This window comes from Pinus tabuliformis, chromosome 7 (genome assembly GCF_031772625.1).
Source record: "Pinus tabuliformis cultivar Carrire ecotype Pingquan chromosome 7, CPIR1, whole genome shotgun sequence".
Lineage (NCBI taxonomy): Eukaryota > Viridiplantae > Streptophyta > Pinopsida > Pinales > Pinaceae > Pinus > Pinus tabuliformis.
The window spans coordinates 1637904194-1637920481 of NC_142293.1; the positions used below are offsets into that span (position 1 = coordinate 1637904194).

Here is a 16288-nt window from a genome sequence, read left to right on the forward strand (position 1 = left end):
AAATGACAAAAGTCGACTAAGCATCACATGAATTCATACCGTGAGTAGACTAGCTCCTGAAGCAGAGATGATCATACGATGGGAAAGGAGAGATTTTTATTAGATTGTTTACTTATTTATTGTACTGTAATGTGCCTCCTTTCAAAGAGGCATTTAATTCTGTAATGATTTTGGGCCACAGAGCCATCTATGACTGAGACAACTAGTCAACTCGATAGTTGAGACTAGGCTAGAGATATTTTATTATAATGAATGTTCTTGCTCCCCTCTCCAGATAAATAGTGGAAAGCAAGACTTAAGAAAGGTTCAGTAATTTTAAAGAAAGACTACATGTTATTTTCAGACTGTATTGCTTTGTAATACAGATCTTCATAATGTCAAGGAAATGGTGGTGATTTCCCCTTCAAGTATTACAGTATGTGTTCCCTCTATTGAAATCCATTTTGTGTTCATGTTTCTCATCTAAATTCATGCAATTATAGTTTCTAGAATTATTTCAATATTCCTCATAGATTCATTTGTATCAATATGTTTATGAAAGTTCTTGTAATTATATCACATATTCACTTGTTTCACTACTGTTGATGCATGTGCCTATATGGATTATTGAAATCATATCTTTAAATTTGCACTACATGATTCATAGCATTCAGTTCCCCCCTTTATCCATTATATCTTCTTGTAACTCAAATCAGTGTAGAAATTCTTAATGCCTCAAGCTCTATGTGTTAAGTGTAGAATTATTGAAGCCTTATGCTCTATGTGATGAGTTTCTCCTTCTCCTCATCCTCTCTCATATTCCCTGCAAAATCTTATTAAGTTGTAAGCCCTTGAACTACTCAGCCTCCATTATTTTATGCATATTTATTAGATTTGTACATGTGAAGAAGTACCATAAATTCATGTCTTACTCCTTTAGGAGAATGAACCAACCCAATATATATATATATATATATTGGGTTGGTTCCTTCTCCTAAAGGATAAGACATGCATTTATGGTACTTCTTATATATATATATATCTATATATATATATATATATATATATATATATATATATATATATATATATATATATATATAAACTATATGTGATGTTTCCATTTCTAGAAAATCATATGAGACACAGAATTTAGATGTGCCCAGGAACTGGTCTTGTAAGAAATCCAAGGTTATCTCTGGGAGCTACAACAACATGGGAAAATGTAAATTCAAAGTTCAAGTTGAGTGATGAGTGGGAATCCACCTAAGGCCCACAAACTAAGTTGCCACTTAGAGGTCAAAGCATTTCATAAGAGGGCTCACGAGTTACCAAGGACACAGATCATAAATTGGGTGCTCACAAAAACTATATGATTTACCTTTGATTAAAGTCTAAAGTTAAAGTGAAGTGAGTGGAGGTAGACCCCACCTGACTCTATTTTCTTTGCTCCACGTATACTCATTTGCATGAATAGAATACACAACAATAACTAGAGGTTCCACGTAATAGGGAATATTTCCTTGATACACACATATTGGAGGGGATAGTCCAAAGTTTAGTTAGCAAAAAATTTCACAGAGTTTGTCTCCATCTAACTCCACACATGGACACACATGAATTGAGTTACCATATTCTACTCCCATGCAGGAAGACTAAGAGGCCACAACACAACAGAAAATTAATGTATGTGAAGGGAAATTGGTTGAACTATGAGTCTAGGTCAGATTTTGTTGAGTTTTCACCAGTCAATAGGACAAATGATAGAGCTATTTCACTGTCATACTTAAGTTTCATTCTAGTTGTTATACGCATGGTTGAGTAAGTGGATACATTGGCTAGTTTGGATAATTTGATTTCTGCCTACAACTAGTTCTCTATCCACTTGTGAATCGATTTCCTCATAGAGATTTTGAACTCTTCTCCACTTGTCATTCAATTTTCACATTGGGGTTTTCTTCCAAAACTCTGTATATGTAACCCTTTGGCTACCAATTCTCATAATTGGAAGCTGGTATCTTTTTGTAACTCTGTCAAAATTTTGATTCAAGTAATAAAAAATTAAGCCCTTGGAGGTCACCAAGTTGGGTTTCATTGTTTCTCCTTGTAGCATGAGGTAACATGGTATGTTTTTCATTGAGTTATTCTTGCATTACAACAATTTTTGTGTTATAGCTTGAGGGCATTCTTGTCTAGGGAGGGAAAGTTACAATTAATTGTAGTTTTATTTTGGGATTGCACATATCCTAGGCCTAGTTAGGGTTTATATGTTCTAAATTGAAGTACAAATCCAACTTTGCCATCATATGGCAAGTTCCCATTAACACTAGTATTTTGTTTTGCAAGATTGTGGTTGTATTGAAACAGGTTACCAATTGCATTGGATTTAGGACGTCCTTTGCTAGACTAGCCATCTACATTGACTTCAAGGAGAACATAATTCAAAGAGCGAAAGACATTCCGGGAATTTCCCCACCACCCCCGTGGGCCGTTGGGCTACCGAGTGGGGCAAGGGTTGCTAGAATTGCCATGCCACCCCAGCGGGCCGTTGGGTCACCGGGGTGGGGTGGGGGGTTGCAGACAGCCTTCGCCCCACCCTGGAGGCCCAATGACCCACAAGGATGGCGAGGTGATTCCGGGAACTGCCCCACCACCCTGCGAGCTGTTGGTCTGCCGGGGTAGGGCGGATGGCTGCAGACAACCCCCGCCCCACCCTGGTAGCCCAATGGCCCACGAGGGTGGTGGGGCAATTCACAGAATCGCTTCGCCACCCCCATGGGCCATTGGGCTGCCGGGGTGGGACGGAGGCCTGTGGACAGCCGCCGCCCCACCCTGGCGGCCCAACGACCCACGGGGGTGGCGGGGCGATTTTGGGAATCACCACACCACCCCCACGAGCTGTTGTGCTGCGAGGTGGGGTGAGGTGCTAGATAGCCAACCCCATTACCCCTAACCTACGGGCCCGTTTGGCCGCCGTGAGAATTACCGGGCCCACCATGCCCACTGCAAACATAGTGGGTAAATTTGGCCCACAAATTTTTTTAATTAAAAATAAAAATAAAAATTAAACTTCATTAAACTTATTTAATTTTAAAATTTGCAAAGCAGAAAAATTAACTAACCTCTCAAATTCGAGAATCCTCTGTTGAATATGTTGTTGTGCAATGTAGCTTCTCCACAAAACAAACCTCGGAAAACCTTGATGTGATGTGAGTAATAGTGATAATGAAATTTATTATATAGGTGAAATTATGGAAATGTTTTACCGCACGGTTAATGTGGGACTAATTTGTTTGTTTGTTTGTTTTTTTTTAAATTAACATGTTAATTTTGTTATGGCAATATATGAAACTATGATAAAACGAATATTATGGAATTGTTTTATAGCACGGTGAATGTGGGATTAATTTGTTTAGAAGGTATTATAAAAATAAATAAAAAAACATTCAATTGTCTAGTAAATATTATATAGTTTAACTATTAAATTAATTTAGGTAAAAGATTTAGTTTACAATTTTAAATTTAAATATTTATTTCATAAAAAAAATTATTTAAAAATTTTCAATAAATTGTAGAATATAATAATGGAGGGAAATACATGAAACACAATTTTTGGAGGAAAAATTTTATTCTTTAAGCTATATAATATCATTAGGAGAGTTTGCATTTGTATCATCCAACCTCTTCTATTTGAGAGGGATGGATTCTTCTGATAGTGAAGTTTCTCTTTGTGAAGCATCAACATCTTCGTCGCATAACAACTCTATTCATATTGATGAATATAACGAAAATTCTTCCACTGTGAATAAAAAGTCACTTCTTCCACTTAGTCCTAACCCTAAGGACTATGACAACATCATTGATGAAAGAGGGGATGAAGAATTTCAAATAAATAAAGAGTTACAATTTCCACTTAGTCCTAATCCTAAGGATTATGAGAGCAACAGTGATGAAGAGCATGATGACGAATTTCAAAAGAATGGAGTGTCACGATGTCCACTTAGTCCTAATCCTATGGAATATGAGAGCAACAGTGATGAAGAACATGATGACGAATTTCAAAAGAATGGAGTGTCACAGTGTCCACTTAGTCCTAATCCTATGGACTATGAGAGCAATAGTGATGAAGAGCATGATGATGAATTTCAAAAGAATAGAGTGTCACGGTGACGACTTTGTCCTAATCATAAGGACTATGAGAGCAGCAATGATGAAGAGCATGATGAAAAATTTCAAAAGAATGGAGTGTCACGGTGTCCTCTTAGTCCTAATCCTATAGAATATGAGAGCAATAGTGATGAAGAGAAAGATGACGAATTTCAAAAGAATGGAGTGTCACGGTGTCCACTTAGTCCTAATACTATGAACTATGAGAGCAACAATGATGAAAATTTTCAAAATAATGAAGTGTCATGACGTCCTCTTAGTCCTAATCCTATGGACTATGAAAACAACAACAATAAAGAATTTCAACTGAATAGAGTGTCACAGTGTCCACTTAGTCCTATGGATTATGAAAGCAGCAATGATGAAGGACATGATGAAGAATTTCAAAAGAATGAAGTGTCACGATGTCCACTTAGTCCTAATCCTATGGACTATGAGAGTAGCAGTGATGAAGAGCATGATGAAAAATTTCAAAAGAATGGAGTGTCACGGTATCCTCTTAGTCCTAATCCAATGGACTATGAGAGCAACAATGATGAAGAGTATGATGACGAATTTCAAAAGAATGGAGTGTCATGGTGTCCACTTAGTCCTAATCCTATGGAGTATGAGTGCATCAGTGATGAAGAGCATGATGGAAAATTTCAAAAGAATGGAGTGTCACAGTATCCTCTTAGTCCTAATCCTATGGACTATGAGAGAAGCAGTGATGAAGGGCATGATGAAGCACTTTGTCCTAATCCTAAGGACTATGAGAGTAGCAGTGACAAAGGATAGGATGTAGCATTTTCAGTAAGTAAACAGTCACATTTTCGACGTAGTCCTAATTCTATGGACTATGAGAGCAACACTGACAATGCACACGAGGAAGAATATCCAGTAAAAATCGAGTCAAATTTTCCATTTAGTCCCAATTCTAAGGACTATGACAGTAGCACTTAAGAAGGGGAAGATGAAGAATATCCTCCAATTCAGTATTTGAAAAGCACAGCTGATCATAGTGTGGATAGAATTCCTCATAATGATGATGAAAATGCTTATACAAATGATGATCCAATGATGGAGATGTTGCTAAGAAATATTGTATCGAGGAGTAGGAGTAGACCTTTTCGTATCAATGCAAGATGTTCATGTTATACAAGGGGTAGAGTAGAATATCTTACAAGAAGAAGTTCTATCAACACTCTCATTTGAAGTGAATGTTCTCAAAAAGATTGCTTGAAACATATGGATTTCAAATTTGCATTAGAGAAAAGGAAGAGATATTTGTCAATGAATAAAAGCATGCAAAATTCATATTTAGTCGGGTGGATGCAATCTACATTGTCATGTTATGATTATCATATTGGGTCTTTATTTATCTATACAAAGGCTTTCAAAATGTTTCATATGATGGGCAATTTTCATCTCTCGAGAATCCAAGAAAATTTGGAAAAGGATCCCACATTTTATTCAGAAGTACGTCATAAACAACAGTTTGTGCCATTATCAAATACTGCAATGTCATGGATGAAAGATTTCTTTTCAAAGCATGGAGAGTGTATGCCAAATAGAGAAAAAATGCATATTCCAGATAATTTTTCAAGACGAGAAATCTACAACTTATACAAAAAAATATGCAGAAGGTGTTGAGGGACATGGTCGATTTATTACATATCAATATTTTGTGAAGGTATGGAAGAAAGAATTCAACAATGTCCATATTCCTAAGAAGACAAGGACGGGGATTTGCAGTACATGTGCTTCTCTTAAATAAAAAAGGGACAAATGTGAACGGTCAGAAAGAGGTAAGCATTCATAACTTTAACTTTTAAAATTGTATAGTCATCAACTATGAAAACGTATTTCTTAATGGCTTTCTTTTATGTTGTGTAGATTCAATTGTCAAAGAACTTCAGGAGCATTGCGAACAACAAACAAGTGAAAGGAAAATGTTGTACAAGCATCGAAAGAAGTGTTATGATAATCGGGTTTGATAATTGATGGTATGGACCAGAATAAAACACTTTTACCACATTTTGTTCGCACACCAAAAAATTTACAGGAGGAAAATTTTATTCAGTATCACTTGGTCGGTTGTATGGTCTTCAATGGGAAAATGTTGCCAAGGGTGTACTTCATAGCTCCAAATATTCATAATTATGCAAATCTGACAATAACCATAATTCATGATGTGCTTTCTCATTGGTCTGGTAATCTTCCTGAAGTTTTGTATCTATAATTGGACAACACTTTCCGTGAAAACAAAAATCAGGTTGTTTTTGGATATCTAAACATGCTTGTTGAGTTGAGAATTTTTCAGAAGGTAAAGGTTGGTTTCCTTCTTGTTGGGCACACTCATGACCATATTGATCAGATGTTCAGTCATTTTTTAGTCACATTGAGGAGGAAGGAAGTTGGGAGCTTGCCATCATTAATTGAATGTATTAAGAAATCATACATGCTAGAGCCTAATTTTGATGTGTTGGAAGAAACTGCTGACATGCAAAGGTTTATTCTGGGATCACATGGTGAGGAGAAATGCATTGAAAAACTTAATGAAATTAGCTTCCAACATCAATTTCGTATCAAAAAAATTGATGGGAAAACACTAATATGGGGCAAGAAGTATTCAACTACTGCAAAATGGGCACCGTCATCAGGTTTGGAATTTTTGAAGTTCATTCCAGATCATCCAATATTTTCATCAAAAATATCATTATTAAAATCAGTTAGTGAAGTTCATAATGCACGCAGACAGAATAGAGATACAAATTATTCTGATTGCCTAGAAGAAATTAAAAAATGTATAAGATATACATATGAGTACTTGACATTGTTGATTCAGTTTGGTAGGAGTCATTTTCAATAATCAAAGTGATCTCATTTCAACAACAACAAATGAAGATATATCTTTGAAAAATCCATTTATTTGGCCAAAAAATGTGTCAAATGAACATGAGGAAATAAACATTGTTGAACAACAACAACCTCAAGGTATTATTAATTCTTCACAAGCAGAGGAAAGAGAGATGTTTATTGGTTCCATAAGATCTTGTGCACAACGTGAAGCCATAGAAGACCTTTACAGGGGTTCAATACAAGATATTAAGGAGGGTTGCATGATTGCAGTGCTAGCAGATGGAGATCCAAATGGATATCCATTTTTGGTTGCTAAGGTTATAAAGGTCTTTACAGAAAATGAGGATGTTACAGGTGTTGAAGTACATTGGTATGCCACAAATATACACCCATTCAATGGTGTGTATAAGCCCAAGATGTTAGTTGACAAAAAAAATGCCGGAAAGAGAAAAAGAAAGGGTACAAATATAAATCGCCACCGCATCGACCTCTTAAAATTGGTGGATGTTGACATACTTGTTTATGAATTCAATTTAACAAAGAGAGTAACTCTTCGCTTCAAGACGATAGAGATTCTGAAAAGGTTGTTACTAGAAGGAACAATGTTGAGATGGGAGTCCACTGAAACCAGTCATAGATCTAGAAAAATTTTGAAACCTGAAATGGTGGGCATGCATGTGGACTTAGATGGGGCACTAGTTGATGAAAGAGAAGAATATGGAACATCTTCATCTGCATCTAGTCATTCATCTGAAGATGTGAATTCTGATGGTGTGCAAGAAAATATGAGTGATTTTGAATAATTGTCTAAGACAGTTTATATAACTGATGTTTGCATCGTATCTTGAAATAAAAATTTTGATTTCCATATGGTGTTAAATAAGAAGTTATGAGTCATTTTTATGTTGTTAGATTATATGTCTTGATTATGATGATTTTTATTGTTTAGAATATCTACAATGCAACATTAAATTAGAGATATAATGTATGTTTCATTCAATATACAAATAATGACATTTTGATTAATTTAGTCATGTAATTTGTTCATAATGTCATGGTTTTTTAATTTTATGGTTGAAAAAATTCCAATTTTTTTTGTATCTTTAATGTTATGGTTGAAAACAATTAGAAATTTAGCAATCTTTAGTGTGATGTTATTAAATGTTTAACAAGATGGATGAAAACTAATAGAATTTTAATGTATTTCAGATCCCATTATTTTATCTTTATGGTCATTACTAAAACATGTTGAATTTATACTTAGGAAAGAAAAATGTTATTCTACCAAAAACATTAGTGTGTTTTTTTTCCTCATAAACAACTGTTTTTTTGCACGAAAATTTCATTTTCACTGCCATTTTCAAAAAATGTTCAAATTGACCCTAAAAAAAAAACCATTGTTCCAGTATACAAACTTTTCGTTTTTAGCACTATTTTTGATGTTTTTTCGGGGTTTTTTGGCCAAAGTTCCCGTTTTGAGTTTATAGTTCCCGTTTCAAAGTTTACATTGTTAACCAACCTAGATCTCATTTTTTCCATGACTTTACTCCCCTACACTTGATCATGTATGTTTTTAGCCATGGATTTGCTTATTTGCAATCCTCTTGACTATAGTTATTCTTTCACTTACACTATCTACCTATATAGCAGAACCTAGATCCATCTTAACTTCGGATCTACCAAGGGTCAAGAGCTATTAAATCTCTAGAGATGCAAACCTCTTTTAGAGTGAGAAGATATTTGATCCATCTCAGCACTTGGTAGATCCAAATTTAAGATGGATCCGAGCTAGTTTAATTATTAATTAATTATAATTATAATTATAATTATGAATTTTATGCTGATCGAATTTAGGCTTCTGTGATTCATATCTAGTTTCAGAGATTTTTTTTTTGGTGAAAATCACATAAAGATTCATTTGTCGACACATTTCGAATGAGCCAGTGTGGTTCATCGTCACGACAAGATGAAGAATGATAGCAAGTTAAATAGAGAGACAAATCATTCCAACCACTAAATTGAAATGGCTACATTTGACTAGGTCATAAATTGGGTAAGGGATTATCAATATGGTAATATATAATTAATCAAATAAAATATATTTAAGATATTATTTTAATATATTATTTTAATATATATTATGTTTTACTTAGACTAAGGGATATGAAAAAACTAATAAATAAAATATATAAGATTAAGGATTAATGATGGGACATACTAAAAATATATTTAAGATATTATTTTAATATACAAATTATACTTGACCTAGATTAAGGGAAAGGAAAAAACTATAAAATAATAACTAAATAAAACATAAAAAGACTAAGGAATAAAAATGAGATTTTACATAATCCTCAAAACCAGGCATAGGATAATTTATAAAAGATAAATTACAAATGGTTAAAAAAAAAATACTAAAGATAAAGGGACAAAAATATTATAATTGAAAAGATTAATAAAAGAAAACTCAAAAGATATATAAAATTCTAATTCCATCCAAAGTCAAAAGGTAGAAAGTAAAAATAAATAAATGAAGGAAAAACAATTAAAGGGACAAAACTAAAACAAAGGAAAGGGGACCAAAGATGAGACACTAAATCCTTGGGTAGAAATCTAAAAATAATTACAAAGCTATTAACTCAAAAATAAAAAATAAAATAAAATAGAAAGGGGAAACAAAGAGGCCAAAACAATCACAAGGAAAAAGAAAGGCTAAGAGGAAAGGGCAGGGATCCAATAGTTGTTTATTTTCCAGCCATCATCCCTATTAAGATTGCTAGGCCTCCTTTCAATTTCAACGACCTCCCTAAATTTCCAGTGATGAAAGTGAGAAATCTTCGCAATTACCTGTGCCTCCTCAATGCATATGTGATGTTTTGTCTTATCTGCATGTTCTGCCAAAGCTGAAGATTAGGTCCTCCCATGCTTGATGTCAGTTGAGTGCTCATTAATCCTTTGATTTATAGAGCAACATGTTTCACAAATGTATGGGGTCATGTTAGCCCTAAGGTGCAACGTTGCTATTTTAATGGAAATGTCCCTTGTTTTAGCTCTGATGGTCCACGTCTCCTCTTGCTCCACTTTGGCCATAAGTCGGACTTCAAAAATTATACACCTATGCTCATAAATATTGGTGGGTCCGCTCTCGGTTCATCTCTTTTCCACTATGCTCTCCATTCTCTGATCTCCGATCAGATCGATCTCTGTCATCCATTTCATTTTCCAATCCAACAACTATTGCGCATCACTTAATTGCCAATCGGCATATCGTAATTCCATCACACTCTCCGCCAACCCTTCACCTTTGCGATTAACAATCAGATCTTGACCATTGATCTGAACTCGATCCGACGATTGTCGCTTAGCTGATCAAATCAACTTGCACAATGATCCTCAACCGTCGATCTTCCTCCATCATATCTGATAGTTCACAACGATTTCGGGTGAGCAACGTGCACAAGGATTAACCACCCGAAAAGTGGTTTCCTCTCTCCTCCTCACTGCTACATGTCACTTGATGAGTGGAATCGAGTGCCAATCTGAATTACCACTTACCTCTTGTGATCTCGCTCGAAATACCACCTTTCTCTTTCAAATATGCCGATGCGATATCAATTCCTCTACCTCTGTGATATGATCCTGTCCACTGATCATATCGATCTAACGACCTTGTATGCCACTTCCCACTAGTCACCCAGGGAGGAAATTTTTTGGCTCTGTCAGTGTTTTTTGATGGTCAGACAGTTGAACTGAAATAATAGAATATATGGCCGAAAGGGGAAAAACAACAACGCAATGCAGCCGAACTAACACAAATGGTCATGGAACGTCGTTGGCACGAGCGAGCCACCTGACAGCATGAAAAAATTACCAGAATTTGGTTACTGTGTTGTTAGAAAAAGAGACCTATGAGCTCATGCTTTTCTAGTTATGGCATCAAGTATTTAAGAATACAGAGGTGATAGATTAAGACATCTTGAGCCTCAGAGGGTTCGAGAGCATTGTAAAAAGCCTATAAATGGTTGAAAGTTTGAAGGATCAAGGGTTCAACTTTCAGAGACTGTGGATACTCTATTCCTCCCAGCGTCTCATCTTCATTCCAGTAATATAAGCTTATTTTGTTGTTACATGTTCATCGCCATCTTCTCCTCTGTTCTAAGATTGAACTTGAATAGGTTATTCATGTTTTCTTCTGTGTCAAATGCCAGATAACTGTCATCTTATCTCTGCATTGATAAATTAGATTTGTAAGCTTCATTTACTTTATGTAGCTAGCCATTCATATGTGTTTATGTATGTATCTGTTGGTATAGTCAGGATTCTCCATCTATTCATTGAATCTATAAACTATTGAGCATTAGTGGTCGAAAGTCTTGTCAAGCTGAGGGTGTTCATGCATGTCTTGAGTGAGAACAGAGTTGAAACAATCATCTGACTTGATCCAAACCCTAATCCATTCCAATAGTTCAGAGAATGATATTGAAGATTTATATGTTTCCAGGCATCTCCAAGCTACAACCTAGGAGAGTTTCCTGGAGTGCTAACATAATTGGTGCCGCTGCTGGGGAGAGGAGACTGAAGCTTAGCTTCCCTAGGGGATGACACAGATCCAAATTTGATGATAGACAAAGTCTGGACACTATTTGGGTTGTAGTCATCTATCTGGCGACTCTACTGGAGGACGAACCTCTTGGCGACTCCACTCCATAGTTCTGGCTCATTTTGTGAGGCATACTCGGAGAAATCCTTAGAAGCCACAAGCTGACCCAGTACTTGACCTTGAAAAAATCATCAAAGAAAGAAAGGCATTGCAAAAAGGAGCATCAGGTTCAGGTAGCTCTAAACAATATTCTATATCTCTTCAAGAAAATCTTGTAATAGAACAAATACATGTTGAGAGTATAGCATCTAATACTAGTAGCGAAGAAAAAATCTCAAAGATTCATAGAGCTCCTTATTCTTTAGGTTCTCCTTTCATTGTAAGCCCAAAGGAAGCCTCTCCTCCTATCCATCATACTCCTTTAGTCTTATTAGTCACTCCTCAACCCTCTGTCATTCAAACTTCCAATACCCTTATAGCCACCACAGCTATGGTAGCACCTACCAAAATGGAAAGAATCATAACTGCTAGGTATGGACCTTCGGTACTACCCACTCCTTTGAATGCCATGCCTACTGGAGAATATTAGAAGTATATGCATAAGTTCACTAAGACTGAAGGTGTTACAGCTAAGGAACATCTTGAATCATTCTATAGCTATGCTCATAACCTAGACATTAGTGAAGATGATGTATGGATGAGAGTCTTTGTCCAAAGTCTAGATGGAGAGGCTAGAAAATGGTTAAAAGAACTGACCCCAAGGTCTATAGCATATATTGAGGCTTTAGATGACGCATTCCTAAAGAATTTGGGGGATAAGAAGGATCTACTCTACTACCACACTGATTTTGGGAACTTAAAGATGGAAAATGGTGAGTTGTTGTTTGATTTTAATAAGAGGTTTAACCGCATGTACAACAAGATACCAGCTGAAGTAAAACCAACCACTACCTCTGCTAAACTCACCTATGCCAGTGAATTTGATTCTGACTTCTGTCTATTGTTGAGGGAGAGACGATGTGCTACATTGGCTGATATGTAGGATGCAACCTTGGAAGTAGAATCAAACATCATGGTTGTAGAGAAGCTCAAGGGGAATGTTGATTGAAGGAGACAAAGGGGCGAATCTTCATCATCTTCGGATCCCAAGATAGATAAAATGACCAAGATGATAGAGACATTTGCCACTGAAATCTGCAAATTAAAGGTTGAGTAGCACCCTAGGAAAGGAAGACTTCCTAATACCGTTGGTCCTAGAAATCCAAATCCATATAGAAGAGCTAATGAGTAGTTGTAGATTCTGCAAATAAGCAAAGATGCCAATGAAGACCAAAGGGTGAAGACCCCTTTCCAAAATGTAGTCATGGAAGAAGAGCAGTTTGAAGAAGATGATGAGATCCATTGTCTGGAAGACAAAGGCAGTGCCTCCTTTTTGACCTTAGCTTCCTATGAAAAGTCATTATTCAATGACCAGATCAGCCAAAAGTGGAATGGTGGAGCTGTTATGCAAACTGATGATCAACACAGATATAATCTGAGGTCAAAGATGAATAATGCCAAGGAAGCTCTTGTTCAGAGAGCTACTGTCCCTGCAATACAACAAGGTAATAAGCAGAAATGACCGACAGTTGATCCCATCATCCTCAAAGCTCCAGCTCATGAGGTAAGAGGCCTTGACAAGTCTCCTTCTCCTTTCAGTTTTGAATCATAAATTAAGAAGCTAAGCATACCTATATCTCTGATTGAACTAGTGAAGAATGAGTCCTTCAAGAGATCTATCCTCGAGGCCCTTGAGCCTAAAGCCATCCAAGCCTCCATTGACTATGTAAATCTGCAAGACAACAAACCAACTGTTATTCTTAGCCCAATGATTGAAAATTGTGATGATAGCTCCCCATAATTCTATGTCTCGTTGACTATCCATGACAAAGTACTTCACAAATGCCTTCTGGACACAGGAGCCAGCCATAATCTAATGCCCAAGGCTATCATGGATGAGTTGGGTCTTGACATTACCAAGCCTTATCATGACCTGTTTTCTTTTGACTCTAGAAAAGTGAAATGTTTGGGATTCATCAAAGACCTATCCATCACCTTGTCTCAGCTACCCATGAAGAGCATGATGATGGATATTGTGGTAGCAGATGTACCCCTCAAGTTTGGCATGTTGCTTTCCATAGGTTGGATCAAGAGATTAGGTGTGTCACACGGAATCAGTCAAGGGTGCGGACACAGCTGACCTTCCTAGAAGTCTAAGACATTCTAATGACAAACAAAACAAACTGGAGCTATCCTTCTCTAAACATACATTATGATATGAGAAATCAAGGTGTTTCGTTCTTACCTCTGTCCAAACGCTGTTGTAGAAGTCCAAGCTTTGTTGATCCGGATGAGCTCCTCCCGTTCTCCAAAACCTGCAATCACCAACAGTCAAACAATTAAATAGCACCTGATTATAACATAAAACAAAGCATATTCAACATATAGACCAAGGAGTACATGAAATAACCCATTAACAACAAGCTATTGAGAAGAATGGACCAATTTGCATTAAAGGTAATCAAAAGGAACCATTACAACCTGAGCCTTGGTGTTGTGCAAGCTCCTTCCAGGGTCCACAAGAGTCTTCCTCTACTTTGACAAAGCTCACCCACTTCCAAATAGAACAAGTAAAGATGACAATCTCTCCTCACAAGCTTCTAAATGGGAGTCCTAATTCCTGCAGCATTTACCCTTAGAAATCTATAGCTTTCAACCTTCTTCCTTCTGGCTCAATGCCTCTTTTTATAGTGCTCAAGAGGAAGTTAATCAGGTCCACCATCAATGGGATAGTCCCCTCTTTGGATGGGATCACTCCCTTATTGATGGGATAAGTTCCTCTTTGATAGGAGTGCATGAACCATCTGGAGGCGCTCAATATTCATCCAAGAATCTTCTAGAAAGCTCTAGAAGTGACCACAAGTAAGTTTTTGAAGATGAAACTCATGCATTTTAACCTTTTCAGAGGGACGCACCTGCCCCTTTAGATACAGAGCGTCCTTGGACGCAGACCTTGTGAACAAAAGGTGCGTACCCGCAGGCAAGGCTTGAGAGAACCTGCGTACCCAGAGATAAACATATTTCATAAGGACTTTCTCTCTTTCTTGGATTTTGACATGAATAGCAGAGGCCTAAGACTTGCTCAAAAAGGGTAGTATGACTGTTGATTGAGCCATACTGACTGTAAATAGCCATGGTGACATTTTTTAGTGTAACAGATTGCCCCCTAAAGTGCGAAGCCTGGAATAGATTAGGGTTTTGTATTATCTAGGAAGGGTGAAGCGCTTTATCATTTCGAGGATTATCTCGTGGAGAACCTGGTTGGAACCTGCAATTTTCAACACAAAATACATGGATAAGATTATATCATCACTGAGGTAGGCATTCCCATACTCAGATAAAAACTTTAACTAACAGACTAAACTACTCTGATACAGAAATGATTTTGTAGTACATCATAATCATAGACTTTTGTAGACACAGTATGGGCGCAGCCATCTGTTTATGATTAGTCTACTTAGATAATGAATACAAAACTCCTCGCAGCCTGGACGGTAAAGATTTGACCCAGGGTCTTCATTCCTACTCCTCGAATTGGTACGATTCTAGCCATGCGAATAAATGAGTCGATGTCGAACATGGTAGAAACCACTTGATTACCAGTCGATGATGTGAACTGTTAACAAGCGTGAGAGAGACCACCAGTAATTTCAATGGTTCTCAAAGTACCCAGTACAATCCATGAGATGTGAATGAATGAGTTGGTGTCGAACATTTCACGGAATCCTTCGATCGAAAGTCAATGATGTAAACTGACGTCAAAGGCGAGAAACCTGCCATTGATGCATGCAGACTTCAAGGCACTGACGATTTCTAAGTCATCTCTCTAGATAATGTGTTGATGTCGATAGAAAGAGACTCGTTGCAGGCAAGCCCACAACACGAAATCATTGTTCAAGTTGAAGAAATATTGCTTTAAGGACTGACTCAGGGATGGTCAAATGGATGACAAGTATTTTGCAGATGAAAGTTTTGTTTGCAGACCTCTTGAACACATAACGACACGACAGATGGTTTGGTGCTAAATAACTCAAAGTTAATCCCCGGAACCCGGTTAAAGACTTTCAAAAGTGGTTTGATTGACTGTGAGGTAAAAGATTTCCCAACCCAGGTGAATGAAAAGTGTCGTGTCCAAGAGTGGTAATAAAGTTTCTTTTGAGACAAAAGGTAACAAATAGGCTCATTCTTCTCTCTTTTCCCCCACCATTTCTGGCAAGTACCTCTTTATTTTTAACAAGCTTGAGGAGGATAACATATGCTTGATTATAAGCCCATCCTTCGGACGAGTCCAACCTAGTTTTGATTCGAACCCTAGGAAGGAGTGGTTCGTTCCTGTTTGTAATTGAACAGGTCCTTTACTGTGAAATGTTTAACGAGCCCAGTATAGGAGAAACTCGGCGTTTTTCAATTTTAGAGAGTCTGAAAAACTTAAGGAAACTCCAAGTTGAACTTTTTCGTAAATTTGTGTCCCTCAAGCCCGAAAAAGTATAAAATAATACCTGGGGGAACCGCTTGATCTTGCGACCAAGGAGTACTTTCATAGTTAGTGTCATTGACCTGAAAAGTAAAAAGCGATCAAGGACACGTCGTTTTATTTCCATA

The 16288-nt window shown here is 36.9% G+C and overlaps 1 pseudogene; it reads left to right on the forward strand.

Moving 5' to 3' along the window:
• The first annotated feature begins 2704 nt into the window (after window positions 1-2704).
• The window catches only part of LOC149254642 (uncharacterized), a 74586-nt pseudogene continuing 61002 nt past the window's right edge, over window positions 2705-16288 (forward strand).